This window comes from Bos indicus, chromosome 23 (genome assembly GCF_029378745.1).
Source record: "Bos indicus isolate NIAB-ARS_2022 breed Sahiwal x Tharparkar chromosome 23, NIAB-ARS_B.indTharparkar_mat_pri_1.0, whole genome shotgun sequence".
Lineage (NCBI taxonomy): Eukaryota > Metazoa > Chordata > Mammalia > Artiodactyla > Bovidae > Bos > Bos indicus.
This window is the reverse complement of record NC_091782.1, coordinates 23,159,103-23,182,468: the sequence shown is the minus strand read 5'-3', so window position 1 is coordinate 23,182,468 and position 23,366 is coordinate 23,159,103.

The window sequence follows — 23,366 nt, the reverse complement described above, 5'->3', positions numbered from 1 at the left end:
TATAACTCATTACTGGTAATCAATGAAATGAGAAGAAAATTTCCACCTACTTCCTTCAGTTTTTGCTGAAACATGATCTATTTCCCCAGATGTTTGATCATTCCCACCATAATTTTCTATTGCTGCTGATTTTTGCTTTCTCCAATTCTACTTTATATTACATACCTGCCATTCTGTTGCAGCCTATATATTTTTATATATATTTTCATTTTTCACTCCTCTTGCATCTGTTCAGCACATGTGTATGGGACTCCCATTTTTCTACTTCAATATACTTTTTTTAAACAGCAGCAATTGAAAAGAGCTGTCACTGACCTGACCATAGGTAGTTATAACCTCTTTCTCACAAACCTTGAGCTTAATGAAAATGTCTATTTTTTCCTCTATCATCAAAATATTGCTAGGGAAGAGAAGCTCCTATTTTCAAATCTGAGTGTACTTGTTAAGATTCATAAATGGAGATCTGGTATTCTGTACATATAGCAATGCTGTTACATTTATTTCTTTGAGGAAACATAATTCTTTGGCATAGTTCCATTAGCCCGTTCTTAAATTACTTTAAAAAATCTGTGCAATTTCTTTGGGGAACAATAGAAATTGATATTTAAGAATTAGACAAGTCTTTCATTTCTGAGACAAAAAGCCCTACTTAATTTAGCAGTTCTTCTGGGGACAACTTGTACCTAATTTTGGTTTGGTTTGGCTTTCCTTCTGGTAAGCCAAGTCTCCACTTTTCTATCACCTTTCTGCTGCTTTTTTCTGTGAAGTCTTAGAGACTATTGCTAATGTGTTGCTATTTTATTTTTGCTATGTGCAGACAGCAATACTTCCTCACCCACTGCCCCAGCTACGCTAGTGAATGCTCATTTCTGCAGGGCTGTTTATCTCTCCTGGGGGGGATGTTGGCTCATTCAGTGAACAGACATCCGGCTCCTGGCACAAACATTTCCAGGGAGTCTGAATCTCAAAGAAACTTAACAGCCTTTTTGTAGAATTTAATGGAAATTTATTTTGACCTGCTCCAAGGTATGCTACTTAAAAAAAAATCCTCTGCTATACACTTTGTAATTTTTTCTCCTCTCCTCATAACTGGAGCTGTGTGAAATTCATTTTTGCAGACAGGCTGAGAACAGCCCTGCAGCTCTGCCAGATGAACAGCGTGGTAGATACAGCTGCTCATCATCAGGGCAGGACTTGCTCTTTGGGAAACTGGCTGGGCTCAGCTAGGGTAAGAAAATATCAGGCAGGCAGATATTAGCTCTGTGTTAAATGGTAAACAGTGTAACCAATTGAAGGAAGTAGAATATTAGCTCTGGAGTGAATGGAAAGAACAATGGTTGAGTTGATCTTTTGGGGAAAGATTTAGATTCTCCTATGGCATTAGAGATGAAAAGAGGGAAATGGACCATATATCTTGACATTTTGGGGGACATTTTAAAAGCAACAAAATTGTAGCTACTTTGGGGGACATTTTAAAAGGAACAAAATTGTAAAGATTGGTTTTCTTTATATATAACTTCAGTAAAATAACGCAGAGTCTTTCCTCTGATCTTCACTTTCATGGCCTGTGTAATGTGTCACATCATCAAACAAAGGATCATGTTTAAAGGTGGAGAGGCTGTAGAATTTGCTCACATAAATTAAACTCAGGCATATTTCCAGAATTTTATTTATTATTATATCCCATTCACAAAGAATCCAGGTCCTTCACATGATTTTAAAAAGGTGACTTATTTCCAACAGAGTTTTTTGTAAAAACTGTTTGTGATAGTGTTAAAATTTAAAGAATACAAATTGCAATAAACGTTGGAAATTCATATGCTGCTGTCAACTGCTAATGTTTATGAAAACTCTGCTTTTTAATGAGACCAAGGTTCCGTAACCTCAACACCCCTGACATTTTGGCCTATGCTGTCCTTTGTTGCATGAATGCTCTGTTCATTATGGAATGTGATGCCTCCACGCATCAGATACTAGAAGCATCCCACACTTGTGACAATGAAAAATGTCCTAAATGATAAAAGTTCCATGGAGGTAAAAATCACCCCATTCAGAAACGAAAGTCATGTTTGCTAAGGGTGGTAGACATGCAACTATTTGAGATGGTGAAAAGGGCTTGGGCTTTTTATTGAAACAAAACTAAGTTTGAATTCCAGGTCTATCATTTCATACCTCTGTGAATTTGATGAATTTATGTAATCTCCAAGAGCCTCATTTTCTTTCCTGAAATCTATGAATAATAAACACTAAAATAAATTGCATGTAAAATGCACAGTAAATAAACGTAACTTAAAGGCTCCATTGGTTTTATATTTAGCAATATTTATCTTAATTAGAGTGCAGGCTTACATAAAATACTTGAGTTGAGTTTCAGGTAATAGCTTTATCTTATATATTAATCACCAGTCCCAACAGTTACCTAATTAAAATGATAAACAGAAAAAGAGATATTTCTACAGTAAAAAGAGAATTAAAAGAGGTAAGTAGCAGACAAATAACTTCAGCTAATATCTGAAGAACTACAGGTGAATGGGGGAGTGACAACTGATGAAAACTGAATGCATTATTTATGCAAGGAACTTATAACAATCTGTTAGCTAATAGACCTCATCCATACACTTATTTCTTACAGTTATTTTGTTGTTGTTGTTGCTTTGTCTTTAAACATGAGACAAAGCTCACTGATATTTAGAAATGTCTGAAAAAGGGAAAAAAGGAATAAAACAATTTTTAAATGACCATAAAGTAAATTCAGGTGTATAAGACAATTTTTTTTTAAATTGGTACATACAGTTTCTCCTCTACCTTATATAGAAGACAAGAAAATAATATAATTAAAAGAAACAACTAGTTAACAATAAAAAGCTTTTCAAAATTAAAAGATGATTTCTGAAATTAAAAAGAAAACTACGTATATAAAGAGGAAATTGAGCAAGTCTCCAAGAAAGATCAAAAAGGCAGAGATTGAAAGTAGGGGAAAGAATAGATGCTGACTAGTAATACAAATTTCCATCACATGATTAAATAGATAAAACAGATTAAAGAGAAACCAGAAAGCAGAGGAAAGTGCACCATTGCTTAACAATAGAGATGAATTATTTGGAACTAAAATGTGATTTCAAATTGCAAAGACCCATCAGGGCTTCCTTGGTGGCTTAAATGGTAACGAATCTGCCTGCAGTACAGGAGACCTGGGTTCGATTCCTGGGTCAGGAAGATCCCCTGGAGAAGGGAATGGCAAGCCACTCCAGTATTCTTGTCTGGAGAATACCATGGACAGAGGAACCTGGCAGGCTACGGTCCATGGGGTTGCAAAGAGCTGAATACAACTGAGCGACTAATACTTTCATCAAACAAATCCAGCAAACACGTTGGAGGGCAGTGCTTGCTCCCCTATGCAGAACTGAGGAAAATGAGAACATTTTAAAAGGGTCCAAAGAGAAGAGGTGAAAAAAAAAAAAAAAAAAAGAAGATATAGAAGAAGAAGAAACACATTGTCAGAAGACAATAGCAAAAGTCAAAATTAAGAGACAATGAAATGAATCTTTTGGATTTCCAGGGGCAAATGATCTCAGTGTGTAATTCTGTACCAGTCATGCTTTTATACATTAATTGGGACTGACAACAGATATCTTGCATATGTAGTTACTCAAATAGTGGATTCTCCTTTTCTTTAGGAAGTTGTCTGGAGGGTAAATTTGAGAGGAGTTGAAAGAAAATTTAGAAACTTAAGTAGCTGGAAGCTACAAAATAATGAATAAAAGTATAAATGTAACAAAGGTAACCAATAATGGATCTAAAAATAGTAATATGACCATTTGCAAGAAAAATGGAGGGAAGGTGGGCATATGCAGGTATTACAGGCAACCTGAACTCTTTAGTCATAGGAAGAGGGCACTAATGACAAAAGTTGAAAAATCTAGAAAATATGATATAAATACTACTGCAAAATTCTGAAGACAACATCAGAAAAAATACTTAAAATAAAAAGTATTTAGCTTAGTGGAATAAAACTGTAGTTAGGAAGGGGTATATGAGGAAATACTGTTTCTCATTACAAGTCACTTTAATATTTTTATGTATGGATTTTTTAATTTTAACAAATATTCTTCCAATGTCATATTCTCCAAACTTCATTCATATATGAAAGGACACAGAGTAAATAATCCAAAAAAATAGAGTTTATTTGTAATCATTTTCTGAATTCAAATGTGAACATGGATTAGGGAATTTGTCACCTTCAAATATAAGAGCCGAACCACGCTTCGTCACAGGCTAACCTTAGCAGAAGATATGCACATAGCTTTTGTTTATTTTTTATTTGTCTGTCTATCTTTACCATCCTCTATTCTTCCAATCTCACCTGGTCCTCTTTACCTACCCTTCACCCCTTCATTCTTTTCATTCATTTATGATGCAATACAACAGGAAAACCTTTGGACGCAAATGCCTGTCTTTTCCAATGAGTCAACTCTTCGCATAAGGTGGCCAAAGTATTGGAGTTTCATCTTTAGCATCAGTCCTTCCAAATAACACCCAAGGAGGAGGAGAACAAGAGGATTGATCTCCTCTAGAATGGACTGGTTGGATCTCCTTGCAGTCCAAGGGACTCTCAAGAGTCTTCTCCAACACCACAGTTCAAAAGCATCAATTCTTCGGCACTCAGCTTTCTTCATAGTCCAACTCTCACATCCATACATGAGCACTGGAAAAACCACAGCCTTGGCTAGACAGACCTTTGTTGGCAAAGCAATGTCTCTGCTTTTGAATACGCTGTCTAGGTTGGTCATAACTTTCCTTCCAAGGAGTAAGCGTCTTTTAATTTTATGGCTGCAATCATCATCTGCAGTGATTTTGGAGACCAAAAAAATAAAGTTCCCCATCTATTTGCCATGAAGTGATTGGACCAGATTCCATGATCTTTGTTTTCTGAATGTTGAGCTTTAAGCCAACTTTTTCACTCTCCTCTTTCACTTTCACCAAGAAGCTTTTTAGTTCCTCTTCACTTTCTGCCATAAGGGTGGTGTCATCTGCATATCTGAGGTTATTGATATTTCTCTTGGCAATCTTGATTCCAGCTAGTGCTTCTTCCAGCCCAGCGTTTCTCATGATGTACTCTGCATTTAAGTTAAATAAGCAGGGTGACAATACACAGCTTTGACATATTCCTTTTCCTGTTTGGAACCAGTCTGTTGTTCCATGTCCAGTTCTAACTGTTGCTTCCTGAACTGTGTACAGGTTTCTCAAGAGGCAGGTCAGGTGGTCTGGTATTCCCATCTCTTTCAGAATTTTCCACATTTTATGTGATCCACATAGTCAAAGGCTTTGGCATACTCAATAAAGCAGAAATAAATGTTTTTGTGGAATTCTCTTGCTTTTTGGATGATCCAGCAGATGTTGGCAATTTGATCTCTGGTTCCTCTGCCTTTTCTAAAACCAGCTTGAACATCAGGAAGTTCACGTTTCACGTACTGCTGAAGCCTGGCTTGGAGAATTTTGAGCATTACTTTACTAGCGTGTGAGATGAGTGCAATTGTGCGGTAGTTTGAGCATTCTTTGGCATTGTCTTTCTTTGGGATTAGAATGAAAACTGACCTTTCCAGTCCTGTGGCCACTGCTGAGTTTTCCAAATTTGTTGGCATATTGAGTGCAGCACTTTCAAAGCGTCATCTTTTAGGATTTGAAATAGCTCAACTGGAATTCCATCACTTCCACTAGCTTTGTTTGTAGTGATGCTGTCTAAGGCTCACTTGACTTCACATTCCAGAATGTCTGGCTCTAGTTGAGTGATCACACCATCTTGATAATCTGGGTTGAGAAGCTCTTTTTTGTACAGTTCTTCTGTATATTCTTGCCACCTCTTCTTAATACCTTCTGCTTCTGTTAGGTCCATACCATTTCTGTCCTTTATCGAGCCCATCTTTGCATGAAATGTTCCCTTGGTATCTCTAGTTTTCTTGAAGAGATCTCTAGTCTTTCCCATTCTGTTGTTTTCCTCTATTTCTTTGCATTGATCGCTAAAGAAGGCTTTTTTATCTCTTCTTGCTATTCTTTGGAACTCTGCATTCAGATGCTTATATCTTTCCTTTTCTCCTTTGCTTTTCACTTCTCTTTTCACAGCTATTTGTAAGGCCTCCCCAGACAGCCATTTTGCTTTTTTGCATTTCTTTTCCATGGGGATGGTCTTGATCCCTGTCTCCTGTACAATGTCATGAACCTCCGTCCATAGTTCATCAAGCACTCTGTCTATCAGATCTAGTCCCTTAAATCTATTTTTCACTTCCACTATATAATCATAAGGGATTTGATTTAGGTCATACCTAAATGATCTAGTGGTTTTCCCTACTTTCTTCAATTTAAGTCTGAATTTGGCAATAAGGAGTGCATGATCTGAGCCACAGTCAGCTCCCGGTCTTGTTTTTGCTGACTGTATAGAGCTTCTCCATCTTTGGCTGCAAAGAATATAATCAATCTGATTTCAGTGTTGACCATCTGGTGATGTCCATGTGTAGAATCTTCTCTTGTATTGTTGGAAGAGGGTGTTTGCTATGACCAGTGCGTTCTCTTGGCAAAACTCTATTAGCCTTTGCCCTGCTTCATTCTCTACTCCAAGGCCAAATTTGCCTGTTACTCCAGGTGTTTCTTGACTTCCTACTTTTGTATTCCAGTCCCCTATAATGAAAAGGACATCTTTTGTGGATGTTAGTTCTAAAAGGTCTTGTAGGTCTTCACAAAACCATTCAACTTCAGCTTCTTCAGCATTACTGGTTGGGGCATAGACTTGGATTACTGTGATATTGAATGGTTTGCCTTGGAAACATTCATTAATGTCAAATAGATGCAGGGCATTTTACATCCCAAATCTTCTTTAACTCTAATGATAAATTCTTAAGGGTTGGTAGCTCTATTTTATAGATAAATACACTTAGGGTTGGGGATGTTAAGATAATACTATTCTAAAACTGTTGTTTGAAATCAAAGATCATAGCCTTTCTTCTTCACCAAATTTTAAAAAGTAAGGTAGATTTCTAATTTGTTATGAAAATTTTATTTATTGATTCTCCTTAAGGTTGAAGCAGGCATCTTTTTAAAAACAAAATTTATTAAATCAAACCAAAATGGATCTTGATCTTAGCAGTGAATACTGTATTTAGATGCTGGCCACAGTTTAAATTTTCATGGCACCCTCCCTGCAGATGCTGGTTCTTTTGTTCAACCAGGATCTAGGCATGACCACTTTTCTTCCCTAATTTCATTTGTTAGGTTGGTAATGTAAAGATTCCTCCAGGGTGAATCACATCAGTGTATAGTCCTGGGAAAGCAGAAATGACATGCAGAGTAAATATCAGCCGAAATAATAAGATTAGGAAGAGTCAATAAGAGATGCTGAGATAGGAGTCCATATTTAGAGATTAGATGCCCCTGAGGTAGTGGTGCAAGCAGACATAAATATGGATGTGAAGGTTGGGCAGAGGGAGGTCAAAGTGGATAAAAGATCCATGTGATACTCACTGTTCTTCTACCCCTTACACCAAGAAACATGATACAAAGTTGACTGTAAGTTTCTGAGGGTTTTTTGTTTTGTTTTTTAACTTCTGAGCCATAACAACTTCATTCTTCACAGAATAAAAATAAACACGTAATAAATGTTTATAAAAAGTCATCTGTCATGTCAGACAAAGAACACTGGCAAAGTGTAGTGTATATCAATAATAAAAGCCAGATAACATAAATTTAAGTAAATTGTGGGTTCATGGTAATATGCTTTCTTTCTTTTATTTCTTTAATTTTTGGCTGCACCCTGTGGCATGTGGGACCTTATTCCCTGGACCAGGGGTTGAACTAGGGGCCCTTGAATTGGAAAACAGAGTCTTAACCATTGGACCGCCAAGGAAGTCTTGATATACTTTCTTTAAATGTGAAAATTACCTCATGGAAAAATGTAAGATCATTTTCTGACCACTTCAAATTACTCCACTGTAACTTGGTGGAGTTATGGTAGTTTGTATGTCATTCTAAATGTCAAGTTTTGTGGTATACAACAAATTCTTCAGATATAAGGGCATCAAGTAGGGCCATTCCTATGCACACATACACGTGTGTGCACACACAGAGTTTATTTGAAATTTTGGATGGCAATTAAATAATAGGAAAAGAAAGAAATTTTACTTTATTATCCTTTCATTCTGTATAATAGAGCTTCTTCATTTTCATATTTCTCTACAAGTACAGATCATTCATAGACCATCCCTCAACTCTGAGGGATTTTTGAAAACAATTTTACGAAAATGTTTGAATTTTTGATATGTGAAATACATGACACATTTAGAAAAGCCTAGCTCTGCAAGGAAAAAATCCAGGTCAATGATATATCACAAAGTGAATAACACATGGACACAATGAAGGTAAAATAACAACAAAAATACAGAACAAAATCTCAGAATTTTTCATTATGCTCCCTATAGTCAATATTCCTCCCCTCCACGAGGGTGACCACAAATCTGAATTCTATTATTTTTATATCATTAAATTCCAGAAAATAATCAGCAACTTTTCATAATTTTGTCTCCTAAGTTTTACATCCTAAATAATGCAGTATAACTTTAAATATTTTGAATTCTGTACAAATATATTATATTGTATGTGGTTTTTACTTTGATCAACATTTTATGTATGAGATTTTTTCCAAATTCTTAGGTGTATCTTTTGATCATTTTCATTGTTATGGAATGTCCCATTAAATGGAAATGGCATTCTAATTTGGTGGACATTTTAGGTGTTTTGAATGTTTTGTTATTATGATGGAATAATGTTGTTCTGGTACTTTCCTGTACATGTCTTATAGTGAACATGCACAGATATTTTCAGTGGATTTATGCCTAGGAGTACAATTGATAGGTTGTAACTAGAGATCAAATTGCCAACATCTGCTGGATCATAGAAAAAGCAAGAGAGTTCTAGAAAAACATCTATTTCTGCTTTATTGACTATGCCAAAGCCTTTGACTGTGTGGATCACAATAAACTGTGGAAAATTCTGAAAGAGATGGAAATACCAGACCGCCTGACCTGCCTCTTGAGAAACCTATATGCAGGTCAGGAAGCAACAGTTAGAACTGGACATGGAACAACAGACTGGTTCCAAAGAGGAAAAGGAGTACATGAAGGCTGTATATTGTCACCCTGCTTATTTAACCTCTATGCAGAGTACATCATGAGAAATGCTGGGCTGGAAGAAGCACAAGCTGGAATCAAGATTGCCGGGAGAAGTATCAGTAACCTCAGATATGCAGATGACACCACCCTTATGGCAGAAAGTGAAGAGGAACTAAAAAGCTTCTTGGTGAAAGTGAAAGAGGAGAGTGAAAAAGTTGGCTTAAAGCTCAACATTCAGAAAACAAAGATCATGGCATCTGGTCCCATCACTTCATGGGAAATAGATGGGGAAACAGTGGAAACAGTGTCAGACTTTATTTTTTGGGGCTCCAAAATCACTGCACATGGTGACTGCAGCCATGAAATAAAAGACACTTACTCCTTGGAAGGAAAGTTATGACCAACCTAGATAGCATATTAAAAAGCAGAGACATTACTCTGCCAACAAAGGTCTGTCTAATCAAGGCTACGGTTTTTCCAGTGGTCATGTATGGATGTGAGAGTTGGACTGTGAAGAAAGCTGAGTGCCGAAGAATTGATGCCTTTGAACTGTGGTGTTGGAGAAGACTCTTGAGAGTCCCTTGGACTGCAAGGAGATCCAACCTGTCCATTCTAAAGGAGATCAGTCCTGGGATTTCTTTGGAAGGAATGATGCTAAAGCTGAAACTCCAATACTTTGGCCACCTCATGCGAAGAGTTGACGCATTGGAAAAGGCTCTGATGCTGGGAGGGATTGTGGGCAGGAGGAGAAGGGGACAACAGAGGATGAGATGGCTGGATGGCATCACCAACTCGATGAACAAGAGTTTGGGTGAACTCTGGGAGTTGGTAATGGACAGGGAGGCCTGGTGTGCTGTGATTCATGGGGTCGCAAAGAGTCGGACACGACTAAGCGACTCAACTGAACTGAACTGAAGTATGTAAGTATGTCGTAAAATGCAGTTTTTCATGCTGAACAGTTTTGTTATTGCATTGATTGAATGTCCTTTCATGAGCATTAATCCTAGAACTGAACATCACTTATACTAAATCTTCTCCCACCTCGTTTGGACCGTGTTCATCTGCTGGCTTGGCTCAGTGACTATGACTCTCTGTTTTGCCAGATGTTTTAAATCAGTGGATGTGTGAGACGGCTTGAATTCTATTCTTGTTCTTCTAGGGGAAGACTGCCATTTAATTTTATCTTTAAATTTGGGATGAATGCCACAGACTCCTATAAAATAAATTTTAGGTATCATTATGAAGAAACATTTTTCCCCCAAACTTTGACACTCTTCCACCCTGGAGGGGTCTGATATGAAAAGCCTGATCACAAGTCCAGCATCAGCAGGACCTATGTTTCAGTTAAAAATGAATGTTTATTTTTGTGTGTGTGTTATCCCCTTCATAGCCAAAGTCTGGGTGTGCTTACATCTGAAGTCTGTGTTTCTGGAAGACAGATATTTTGTTTCCTAAGTTCTGCATAGGAAATGAAACTATAACATGAGCTATAGTAACATCACATTGCAAATAACTACTTTAAATAACTTGGTGTACCAGCCTTACTGCACATAGATTAGAGAGGTGTGAAATATAAAATGCCAAGTACAGTGTTAGGTAAATATTAATGAGATATGATAGCTCAAAGAGGATTGAAGAAAATAAACAGAATTGGGTAATGGGTGAGCATATCAGATAACTATGCCATTGGACTCCAAATCAAACAGTTTTGAAGCCTTCTTTAAAAGGAATAAGTGATATTAAATCAAATTGAATCATCAGATTGAATCAAACTGAAGCCAGTGTGTGTGTCTCTATATCTCTGTCTAAAGTTATTTTATTCAATTAATGTTGGTGGAAGGTATAGTAAGTATTTTAAATTAAAACAATAATGAGCATACATGTGCTAATTTTTGTATGTGCATGCTTATATGCTGTGTTGTTCAGTCATGTCCAACTCTTCATGACTCAAGATTTCTCTGTTCATGGGATTATCCAGGCAAGAATCTTGGAGCAGGTTGCCATTTTCTCTTCCGGGGGATCTTCCTGACCCAGGTATTGAATCCACCTCTCCTGCAAGGCAGATGGATTTCTTTTTTTTAATCACTGATCCACCTGGGAAGCCCAAATTTTATACATCCATCAGTTGAATTAAAAATGATCAGGGAAAGAAATGACAAATATTTTTGTTCCAAGAGTCAGGGAAGTACCTTAATTAAAGACCCAGATTACAGAAAATGAACTCTGTGTAAGCAGAACAATTGTTTAGACCCCAATCAGGCCAACAGAGGGCTACACCATTTCTGGAGACTTTGTGTCCAAGGCCAGCACATCAAGACCATAGGCCACCATGGTTGCCCCGTGCATGTATCCAACAAGGAATAAATTTGTGGATGCTGTCTGTTAATAGTTTACACAGTTAAAAAATCTGTTAGAGGTTTCCACATTATCTGGGGGAAAGAATTGATTATGAATTAGTGTCAGAACACTTCTGAACTCTCCTGTCCTTCTGGAAACACACATCCATGTGTCTTGGTAAATGACTTCTACCAATTTTCTCAGAGATAACTTTTGGAGGAGTCTGAAGATATGAAACACACGTGAAAGATTCCATTGATCTTGTATAAGCAAAGGCGTGACAGAAGGTTCATCCCTCAAATTTGACAGAAATGGGTTGGACTGTTTTAATGAATCGTGATTGGAATTTCCTGCCCAGACATTGAATGTAATGATGTTTTCAGATATAACATTTGTTTGAAAAATGATAGGAAAGGTAAGGTGTAGTATGAGATTTGGGTAATAGGTAGTTGATGAGTGAAGGGATTGTAATATTTATAAAAATATTCCTTTGTGTCAACCACTTTATTTGTATTATCTTATATTTTCTCAAGCAACCCTTTATGAAACCTTAATTATTTAAGATAAAGAGGTAGGTAACTTCGGAATAAAAAATAAAATGTTACAGAAAATGCATCTTTCAAGCTGATGAGGTCAGATTTGAATTTAGAGTTTTCTAGCCCCTATGTCAATAATCCTTCTCTTACAACACACCGCACCAGTTCTGCAGAGAAATGACAATTATGTTTTCATGGTAAACATTTTCTCTATGAGGCAAACATCATTATTTATTTCAATAAAGCATTTAGAAAATTTAACTTTTAAGGAGAGCAAAAAACATTATTTCTTTTTCATATTCTCAATAAGGCAAATGATCTTTATCATCTTTGCAATCAGGAAGAATTTCTTAAGTGTTTTCTTGAAATAAGCAAGAAATATGTAGTAAGGAATAAGAATAAGGCAGGGGTTACAATGAATGGTTCCTGTCTTGTCCTTCCCTTGATTGGACTTTTATACTTTCCAAAGCTTATTTTGCATCTTTGTACAGAATTGTGAAAAAGGTACCGGAGTCAGTCAAGGTGCTCTGTAGCCTCGGTGTAGCTACACAGACTCATCATCTGTGGAGTATGCAAATTGAGGGAGTAGGGGCCAACAGACAGAGGGATTAAGATTCTTAACAAATAGCTCAGTGTTAGGTGAGACATTGGGCTTCCCTGGTAACTCTGATGGTAAAGAATCTGCCTGCAACGTGGGAGACCTGGGTTCTATCCCTGGGTTGGGAAGATCCCCTGGAGGAGGGCATGGCAACCCACTCCAGTATTCTTGCCTGGAGAATCCCCATGGACAGAGGAGCCTGGTGGACTATAGTCCATGGGGTCGCAAAGAGTAGGACACAACTGAGCACAGCACAGCACAGGTTATACATTAAACTTGAATTAGCTGATCATCCTTTTTTCTAGATCTCTCAATTGTTCTCTGCTGAAAATAAATATATGTGGCTATCCCCTCTGAACTCACAAGTCCTCCATTTGACTTCACATTGGCACAGTCTTCCAAAAATTAGATCAGGCAAACTCAAAATTCTTTCATATTTGCTTAAGTGAATGGTTTTACATCTGGTCTGATTATCAGTGCAGTTGAATTGATTTTGCTTGTTGAGGTAAGCAGAGAAATGACATGAGGATCAATGAAACTGAAAAATGCTTCAGGGATCTTTGAGGAAGTTAATTGTAGACTTACTAAATGCTATTTATCTAGTCTCTTTTAATAGGCCAGTTAATATATTCTTACAAAGGAAAAGATGTAATCAATATACTATTTGCTCTCTATGGTGCAAAGAGCCTCTATGATAATCAACTAAATATATTTAAATACCCTGCATGAGGTCAACATGAAACAGAAATTTTAAAATGCAAACATAAATGATACACAAAAAAGTGTTGTGTGTGGCATTATGCTGTGTGTGAACAGTTGCATTCAACTCTTTTCAACCCCATGGACTGTAGCTCACCAGGGAGCTCTGTTCATGGAATATTCCAGCAAAAATACTGGAGTGGGTTGCCATTTCCTACTCCAGGGGATCTTCCCTGACCAGAGATCCAAACCATATGCATTGTTAGGAGGATTCTTGGCCACTGTGCAATCTGGGAAGCCTATATTGGAGCACAATTCATTAAAAATGTGTTAGTTTCAGGTGTACAGCAAAGGGACTCAGTTGCACATATACATGTATTTATTATTTTTCAAATTTTTTTCCTATTTAAGTTACTACAGAATATTGAGCAGAGTTCCTCTTGTTATACAATAGGTCCTTATTGGTTATCTGTTTTAAGTATAGTAGGTATTTTAAATATGTAAATATGTTTTAACATATTTTTACATTTACTTATAATTATATGTAAATAAATACGCAAATCTGTTTTAAATATGTAAATCCCAAACCTCTCCCCACACTTCCCCTCTGGTAACCATTTTCTAAGTCTGTGAGTCTATTTCTGTTTTTTAAATAAGTTTATTTGTATCCTTTTTTTAGATTCTGCATATAAGTGATATCATATGATATTTGTCTTTCTCTGCCTGATATACTTCCTTAGTACAATAATCTCCAGGTCTATCCATGTTGTTTCAAATGGCATTATTTCATTCTTTTCAAAGGCCCAGCAATATTCCATAATATATATGTACCACATCTTTATCCATTCATCTGTCGATGGACATTTAGGTTGCTTCCATGTCTTGGCTATTGTCAACAGCATTGCAATGAACACTGGGATGTATGTATCCTTTAAAAAAAAAAAAAAAAGACAAGTTTTTCTCAGGATATATGCCCAGGAAAGCTGAGCACTTAAGAACTGATGTTTTTAAACTGTGGTGTTGGAGAAGACTCTTGAGAGTCCCTTGGATTGCAAGGAGATCCAACCAGTCCATCCTGAAGGAGATCAGTCCTGAATATTCATTGGAAGGATGATGATGAAACTGAAACTCCAATACTTTAGCCACCTGATGCAAAGAACTGACTCATTGGAAAAGACCCTGATGCTGGGAAAGATTGAAGGCAGGAGGAGAAGGGGACAACAGAGGATGAGATGATTGGATAGCATCACTGACTTGAAGGACATGAGTTTGAGCAAGCTCAGGGATTTGGTGATGGACAGGGAAGCCTGGCGTGTTGCAGTTCATGGGGTCACAAAGAATCAGACTTGACTGAGTGACTGAACTGAACTGACTGATACCCAGGAATGGGATTGCTGGATCATATGGTAGCTCTGAGTTTAGTTCCTTAAGGAACCTCCATGTTAATCCCCATAGTGACTGTACCAATTTGCATTCCCACCAATACTATAAGAGGGTTCCCTTTTCTCCACACCTTCTCCAGCATTTATTATTTGTGGATTTTTTTGATGATGCCCATTCTGACTGGTGTGAGGTGATATCTCATTGTAGATTTGACTTGCAATTTTCTAATAATTAGCAATGTTGAGCGTCTTTTCATGTGCCTCTTGGCCATTTGTGGGTCTTCTTTGGAGAAATGTTTATTTAGGTATTCTGCCCATTTTATGATTGGGCTGTTTGCTTTTTTGATATTGATGTGAGATGTTTGTAAATTTTAGAGACTAACTATCGTCAGTGGCATCATTTGCAAATATTTTTCTCCCATTCTGTGGGTTGTCTTTTTGTTTTCTCTGTGGTTTCCTTTGCTGTGCAAAAGCTAATGAGTGCCATTTGCTTATTTTTGCTTTTCTTTACATTACTCTAGGAGATGGCTCAAAAAAGACATTGCTGCAATTTATGTCAGAGTGTTCTGCCTATGTTTTTCTCTAAGAGTTTTTTTGTTTGTTTGTTTTTTGAATTTTTATTTTTTTTTAATTTTATTTTTAAACTTTACAATATTGTATTGGTTCTGCCATATATTGAAATGAATCCGCCACAGGCATACACGTGTTCCCCATCCTGAAACTTCCTCCCTTCTCCCTCCCCATACCATCCTTCTGGGTCGTCCCAGTGCACCAGCCCCAAGCATCCAGTATCATGCATCGAACCTGGACTGGCGACTTGTTTCATATATGATATTATACATATTTCAATGCCATTCTCCCAAATCATCTCACCCTCTCCCACAGAGTCCAAAAGACTGTTCTATACATCAGTGTCTCTTTTGCTGTTTTATAATATCCAGTTTTATATTAGGTCTTTAATCCACTGGAAAAACAACCAGAATACCAAAAAGAGAGAGATTATGTGAGCTGAATTGGTTCAAGAAAATTTTAAAGGGAAGATGTAACTTTGACAAATCCTAAAAGATATGTAGGGAGGAGAATATATACTGGGAGAATTAAATGGGCAAGAGTACAGTGATGGAAATTTACATAATATATTTTGGGGACAGTGAGAAGACTGCAACTGAAGTAGAGATACTATGATGGGAAATAGAAATACATATTTAAAAAGGTAAATCAGGATATTTTGTGGTACCAAAAATGTCAGATACAGACTCAACTACAAATCCCATTTTGATATCTTGCTATTGTTCATATGACCATGATAAAGTCATATCATTTATGAACATCAATTTATTTTAGAACATGTGAAGCTTGGATCTGATGATATCCAGATATCCAGATATGATATCTGGTGATGATGGATATGTTCCCTTATAGATTGGAAAATCTGTGATCCTAAGATTCCATGGGCTTTTCTGGTGGCTCAGATGGTAAAGAATCTGCCTGAAATGCAGGAGACATAGGTTCAATCCCTGGGTTGGGAAGTTCCCCTGGAGAAGGCAATGGCAACCCACTCTGATATTCTTGCCTGGAGAATTCCAAGGACAGAGGAGCCTGGTGGGCTACAGTCCATGGGTCACAAAGAGCTAAACACAACTGAGCGACTAACACTTTTACTTTCAAGATTCCAAGATGTTTGGACTTTTGCAGGCAGTGGGGGAGCTCTAATATTTCTGAGTGAGGACGTTCCTGACAAACTTCAATTTAGGGTAATTTGTTTTGGTGGTGTGGATTAGAGGAAAGACAGTTTAGTCCAGAGCATCAGATAGTAGAATAGTACATTAGTCTAACAGCAAAATAGTGTGGTAGTATTAACAATAAGAATAAAGTGATGACTATGAGGAGTGTGTTATCAAGTAAAGTCAAGAAAATGGTAACCATCTTGGTGGAATTCACCACCTTCCAAAAAAACCAAAGCTTAATAATAACAGCTCCTCATTTTGATTATAGTTTATGATAAACTCTTTAATTTTATATCATTGTGACTCATATATCCTCACATTTGACAGTGGAATTTTTTAACTACAACTTAAAAATCATAATTTTTATTTATTCCTGCTGCTGCTAAGTCACTTCAGTCATGTCCAGCTCTGTGTGACCCCATAGACGGCAGCCCAGCAGGCTCCCCCATCCCTGGGATTCTTCAGGCAAGAACACTGGAGTGGGTTGCCATTTCCTTCTCCAATGCATGAAAGTGAAAAGTGAAAGTGAAGTCGCTCAGTCGTGTCTGACTCTTAGCGACCCCATGGACTGCAGCCTACCAGGCTCCTCCGTCCGTGGGATTTTCCAAGCAAGAGTACTGGAGTGGGGTGCCATTGCCTTCTCCGATGTTACCTACTAGATCACCTCTATTGGAGGAGGAAATGGCAACCCACTCCAGTGTTCTTGCCTGGAGAATCCCAGGGACGGGGGAGCCTGGTGGGCTGCCATCTATGGGGTCGCACAGAGTCGGACAGGACTGAAGTGACTTAGCAGCAACAGCAGCAGCAGATCACCTCTGGAAAGTCCACTGTACATTCATCACAAGGTGAAATTGAAAAAGATATATCATATTTTAATATTATTATGAATATAGTTTTGCCTCCCTGGGTTCTCTGTGGTCCTGAACTCCAGACCACACTTTGAGAATCCTTATGATATTTAAAGGGGACAAAAAAAATTATCTAGATGAACACACAATAAAAGTAACAATGAGTTAGCAAACCCTGAAGCAGATAATAGAGGGACTTTTATTTATTAGGAGAATCCTTAGCTAACCAATGTCTCCAGAATGTTTATCCATTTTAAAAAGGCACAGAAATTTCCAGCTATCAGCTCTGCTACATAAATGTATACAAATTAAACTTGTTCAGACTTCTAAAGGCCAATGATTTGACTCCTGAGCATCTAATCATTGATTTATTTGCTGTAATTTCGATATGATACTTTTAATGCTTTAGTATTTAGTTTTTAGTTAATATGTAATTCTTTATCTGACAGCATGTTACATGTGCTCTGTAGTATCAGGTCTCTGCTGGACCTTCACATGTGACAAGCATTCCAGTGATTCTAAAAAGGATTAGAAAACATTGACTACAAAGACATTTGTGTTACATCCTGTTCTGATCCATGCAAGAAGAAAGTGTCATGACACTGGTGTTTCACACACACACACACACACACACACACACACACACACACATACACAAAACTGAATGTTGGCTCAGAAAAATGTAATGATGTGGTATGATCTTTGTGCTAGCATAAAAAGAAACAAAAATGTCAGAAATAAAAAGAAGAGTCTCAGCGTGCTGCCTTTTCTTTGTCTGCTATGCTAGTTAATGAATTTGGCTAACATCCTGCTGGAATAGCTAGGAGTGATGACAAGGGTAAGAAACTCTGTAACTGAGGAGTCGGTGCTGCTGGAGGTTATCTGGGGGAATGTTCGTTATCAGGACAATGATGGCTTGAGACATTCTGAAATGAGATATTTTATATAACTGGAATTGGAATTAGAACAGCTGCAATATAGAATTAATGAGGAACAAACTTGCCTGGAGAATCCCATGGATAGAGGAGCCTGACAAGCTATGGTCCCTAGAGTCACTGAGTCAGACCCGACTGAAGCGACTGAGCATGCACACATGCAAACTCTGATTATGTGAAAACAAAGAATCTTATAGGAATGTTAAAAGGGAAGTTATATTAAAGGTCTGAAATCTATTGATTTTAGGAGGAGCCTAAGATTTCTCTGATTGAATAAATACTGTGATGAAACTGTATATATTTTAAAAACTCATTGACCATGATTTTATTACTTTATACATATGCATGTATATATATGTGTGTGTGTGTGTGTGTGTGTGTGTGTGTGTGTGTGTATACATTTGTCTGCCTTTATAGTCCCTGGCATTCTGTCATCTTGGTTTTGGCCCAGCCCTATTTCAATACGGCCACATCTTTACTAACTGTATCTGCAAGACCCGATTTCCAAATGAGGTTACATTCTGAGGTCCTGGGCATTGGGACTTGGAAATATTAATTTGGGGAGAGGAGGCACAGTTCCATCCGTGCAGACAGGAATACACGATTCTTTCCACTAAATCAGCCCTACACTTCCTTGGACATCTCCATTGTGTTCAAACAAGCAAATGGCACAGAAGGAAATGAAATAAGAAACAAAAAAAACCAAGCCAACGAGTCAACAAACCAATCAATTAGTCCCTGCAGTGGGACTCACATGTCTATTCTGTGTGAAGGAGTCTGAGTGTGTTCTGCATAGGGCAAAAACCTGCCTTCTGTTCATGCAACCAGTCCCACCTTTGCAACAACCTACACATAAAACTCATTAAAACAGCAGCAACAAGCTTTCCTGGATCTGCAGTAACTTGTCCTATGCATAGTGGCTTGTATCAAAGGAAAGAAGGGATATTAATTTTCACCTTGAATGATGTCCCTTTGATTTAGAACTTAACAGGTTAAAACACACTCATGTACAGTTTGTCTCATTTAATTCCTACAGATATAGGACAAAGGCAGAGTTCATCTCATCCTCAGCAGATAGTAGGTGAACTCAAGCTCAGATAAATTAAATGCCTGGACCCAAACCAGAAAACTAGCAGGGGGCAGAGGCAGGAGGAACCCAACCTTTCAGTCTCTGTTGCCAGGTTTTTGATGCTTTCCACAACCCACTGTGGTTTCTCTTCAGAAGTTATTTCTTTCAAATCCCAGATTTCTCCTTACCATTTCCAAACATCATGCTTTTCATTTTTGTGTCTTTGATCCTGTTTCTTCCAGTTGCCTGGTTATTTCTGCCATCTTTCCTTCACCTGTGTAAATTTCATATATCCTCAACACTCATAATTTCTGCCTTTTCCAGCTATCTCAGCCTACACTTACCTTTTTCTAAAACCAAAGGTACATGCATATACTCTGTAAAATTTAGTGCTTGATTGTTCATCAATGTTCTCTACTAGTTTCATGTCAGTTTTCCTTTTTAACTTTTTTTCTATACTAGATATTAATTTTACCTCAAGGTTATTATATATATATAATGACACACATACATAGTATACACATACACACATATACACACACACATTTTATTTTTTAGTACCAATTTATCTGGCTCAGTGCTTGGTCTAACAAGGGAACCAAAGGACTGTTTGTTTATTGATTAATTTATATTCCATCTATTTGAAAGGATATTTATTCATAGTGGCCTGCCTTAGAGTCCCCAAACAGTGTGGAATATAGATGTTCTTTATTAGATACTTTTGAGTTAAGTTGAGTGTGTCCAATCACAGCATAATAATTCATAATGATCAAAGAAATGCCCTTGAATTTTCATACAGATCTGTTGTTAACTTAAATAGTTTATGCATATGTCTATGAAGTAAGAAAGCTAGAATAAAAAGGTATTTTTATACATGTTAAAGACATGAAATAACATGATTCACCAGATTGGATTAAATTGTATTTAATTACTTTTTTTCTCTATGATACCAGAACTCATTTTAGTGAAACTATTATATTCTATTTCATTTTTATATCTTCTTTCGCTTCTTTTTGTCAAATGTCTCATTAATCTTCTCAGTACTATAGTTAGATAATTAAATAGTTTTACTCTAGAGTAAGGTACAGCCTCTGCTTATTATTTATGTAATTAATGACAAACAAATAAGAAAACAAGTCCTTCTGGCTTCTGCTTTAGCTGTGGACCTGTGCTGACACAGAAGAGAAAATAAGGGTCCAAAAGGCTTGTTACACATGATCTTATCCCATTGCCACTGTAAGATCATTCATTGTAGGGTAAATCACTGTAAGATCATTCACCTTTTCTGATGTCTGCACTCTCACTTACCTGGGAAATGCTGCAGGTCTGCTTTTTATTGTTTATTTCTCATCAGTTTCTATTTGAATTATACTGAATAAAAAGCAGTAATTTAGCCATCCCTTTAATGATGATTTTCAGCATCTCAGAGAGGCTACTCACTGTTTAGAATGAAAGAAGACACATGATGTGTAAAGAAAAGTGGTTAAATGAGAGTTCTAGATAATTTAAAAAATGCCTCCCTTCCTCCCTCCTGCAGTCCAAGAAAGCAAACATGCAAATCAGGGTGGTTCTTAAGACATTTTGAATATTTCTATTTTGTTTCCTTTTCATTTTATTTTTTAACTTACTGTTGCTAAAATATAGAAAAATAGATTTTATATGGTGACTTTATTGTAAGAAATTTTATGAATTTTCTTGTAGTTTCTCATAAAATTCATCTGTTTATTGCTTTGGATTTTTCCCTTTTTCTAATCTTATCATCTGTTCATCTGCAAGTAATACTGGTTTGTTTCTTCCTTTGTAATATCTTATATTTCTTTTTAACTATATTAGTTAGCTCCAACAGAGCTACTCTAATTCTCAAAGGGGATATCTTAAATACTTCACCATCAACTTGAATCTATTTTATTGTTTTTACTTAGTGATATCAATTGTTTAGGAAGGTTTCTGGTGTATTAAAAATCAAAATTCTGGTTGTATGCTTGATCTCACCAAAGGTTTTCTGCATCTTTTGATGAGCCATATGATTTTTCTCCTTTTGGTAAATATAGTAGATCATTACAATTGATCTTTATTGTTAAAATTGCTTTTTAACTCCTGAGATAAAACCAGATGTGACAATGTATTATATCTTATGTAGATGTATTCATTGCTGGAATAAATTTTGCTTATTTTCTAACAGAATTCAGTTGTTTGGATTTTCTTCTTAAATGTTTGATGGAATTACTGGTGCCGTTCTATGAAAACTTTTTTCACAATTGATTTAATTCTTTAGTGGTTTAAAAAAAACCCATGTTTCCTACTTATTATCAAGTCAGAGTTGGTAAGTTACATATTCATTTAATTTGGTATTTCTTCTAATTTTCAGATTTACTGGCAGAATATTCAAAACACCCACTTAGTGTTGTTTTAGAATCTGTGATATTTGTAGAGATAGTTCCATTCTTTCTTGACAATTATCCAACACTGTTTATTATTTATTTGTTAATCTACTTGTTTTTTTTTTTAGTATTAATGTATTTTTTATTTGCTATTTTCAGATCTTAACTTTTTTTTTCCTATGGTGTTTATTTTGATTTTCTTATCTTGCTAATTTTTAGGATAGTGATATATTGTAATTCACTGATTTTTCACTTTTCCAGAATAGAGGTAAAATGTTTAGACTTTGGATTCTGACTGACTGGTTAAATGTGGTGATATAAAAATATGTAAAGGTCATCTGAAAAGTGGAAAAAACACAGCTCAGGAATTTCATTAAAGTTTACTTATTCACATAAATCCATACTAATAAAGTGAATTCTCAGATTCAAAGTTTCATTGGTACAACATACTAGTGAGTATTTGTGTATAGAAGTTTGTGTGCATGTGTATATGTTTTACTAAAGTCTCATTTTCACTCTTTTAAAACTCATAACCTTAAATTTAGAAAAAAGTTTTTGAAATGTATTTCTATTTCCAAAAATAAAAATTATTTCCTATTTTGACTCTGCACTGACAGTTGCAATTAACATATGTTACTTCTTGGCATAATTATTAATAATGTCACCTTTAATTTTCAAAAGTGTCCCGTTTGTATAATAAGAGATATGGTGATTATAATGTATGCCTACTCATTCTTGAGTCTTTAGGCTAAGTTTTATAATTCACAAGAAAGCCTCCTGTAACATCCACATGAGACCTGGCCCCCTTACTATAGCACGCTGCGTTTCCCATTTGTGATATTGTACCTGTATTAGTGGTTTGCTCATCCTATCTATTTCCTGCTACAGGCAATGCTAAGACTGGAGCTTTGACCATTTTATTAAACATTGTAACCCCCAGAACCTAGTATAATGCATAGAAAATAGTAGACCTTCAATATGTTTGTTTATTTTTTATGCTTACTTTTTCATTTTTTAAATGAATTAAAGAAGCAGTTTTGTTTTATATTTCAAAGAATTAAGCAGAATGTGTACAGTCTAGGTGAACAATTGTAAAACAGGAACAGCTATGCATAGGCATTACAGAAGAGTCTACTGAATCCTTTAGAGACATAATGCTAGATAACTTCTTTGGCTTTGAAGGTAGATTATCACACATCTGTCTCCTCTTTCTTCTTCTTAAGAATATCCCACACTCTAGATATTAATATAGCTTTATGCGTGTATGCATACATACACAAAGAGAGGGAGAAAGAAAAAATGCACCTAATTGCTAATAGTAACTACCTCTGCATGTCAAAATTTATTTTATTCTTTATTCTTTGCTACCTTTCAAATGATTTATTTTAGTTATAGATATAAAATTTTATTTTTATTACTCGCATTTTAAAACAGTCTAACTATTCCAAACATTGGATAGTATGCCTTTAACATTTAGCTAAAAATTTATGTTATTAAAACCACATAAAGTATCTATTTGAAGAAATAAATGGGTTGTCCACATACAGGTGTGATTTTTTTTTCAGGAAGAATTAAGCTAAGGATATACAACCTTTTTAAGTTAGGTAGTGATCGTAAAACATATTTATGAGATCTAAATATTAAAATTGATCACACATAATTTTGGACAATGATCTTTGCACCAAAAAGCCCACAGGCA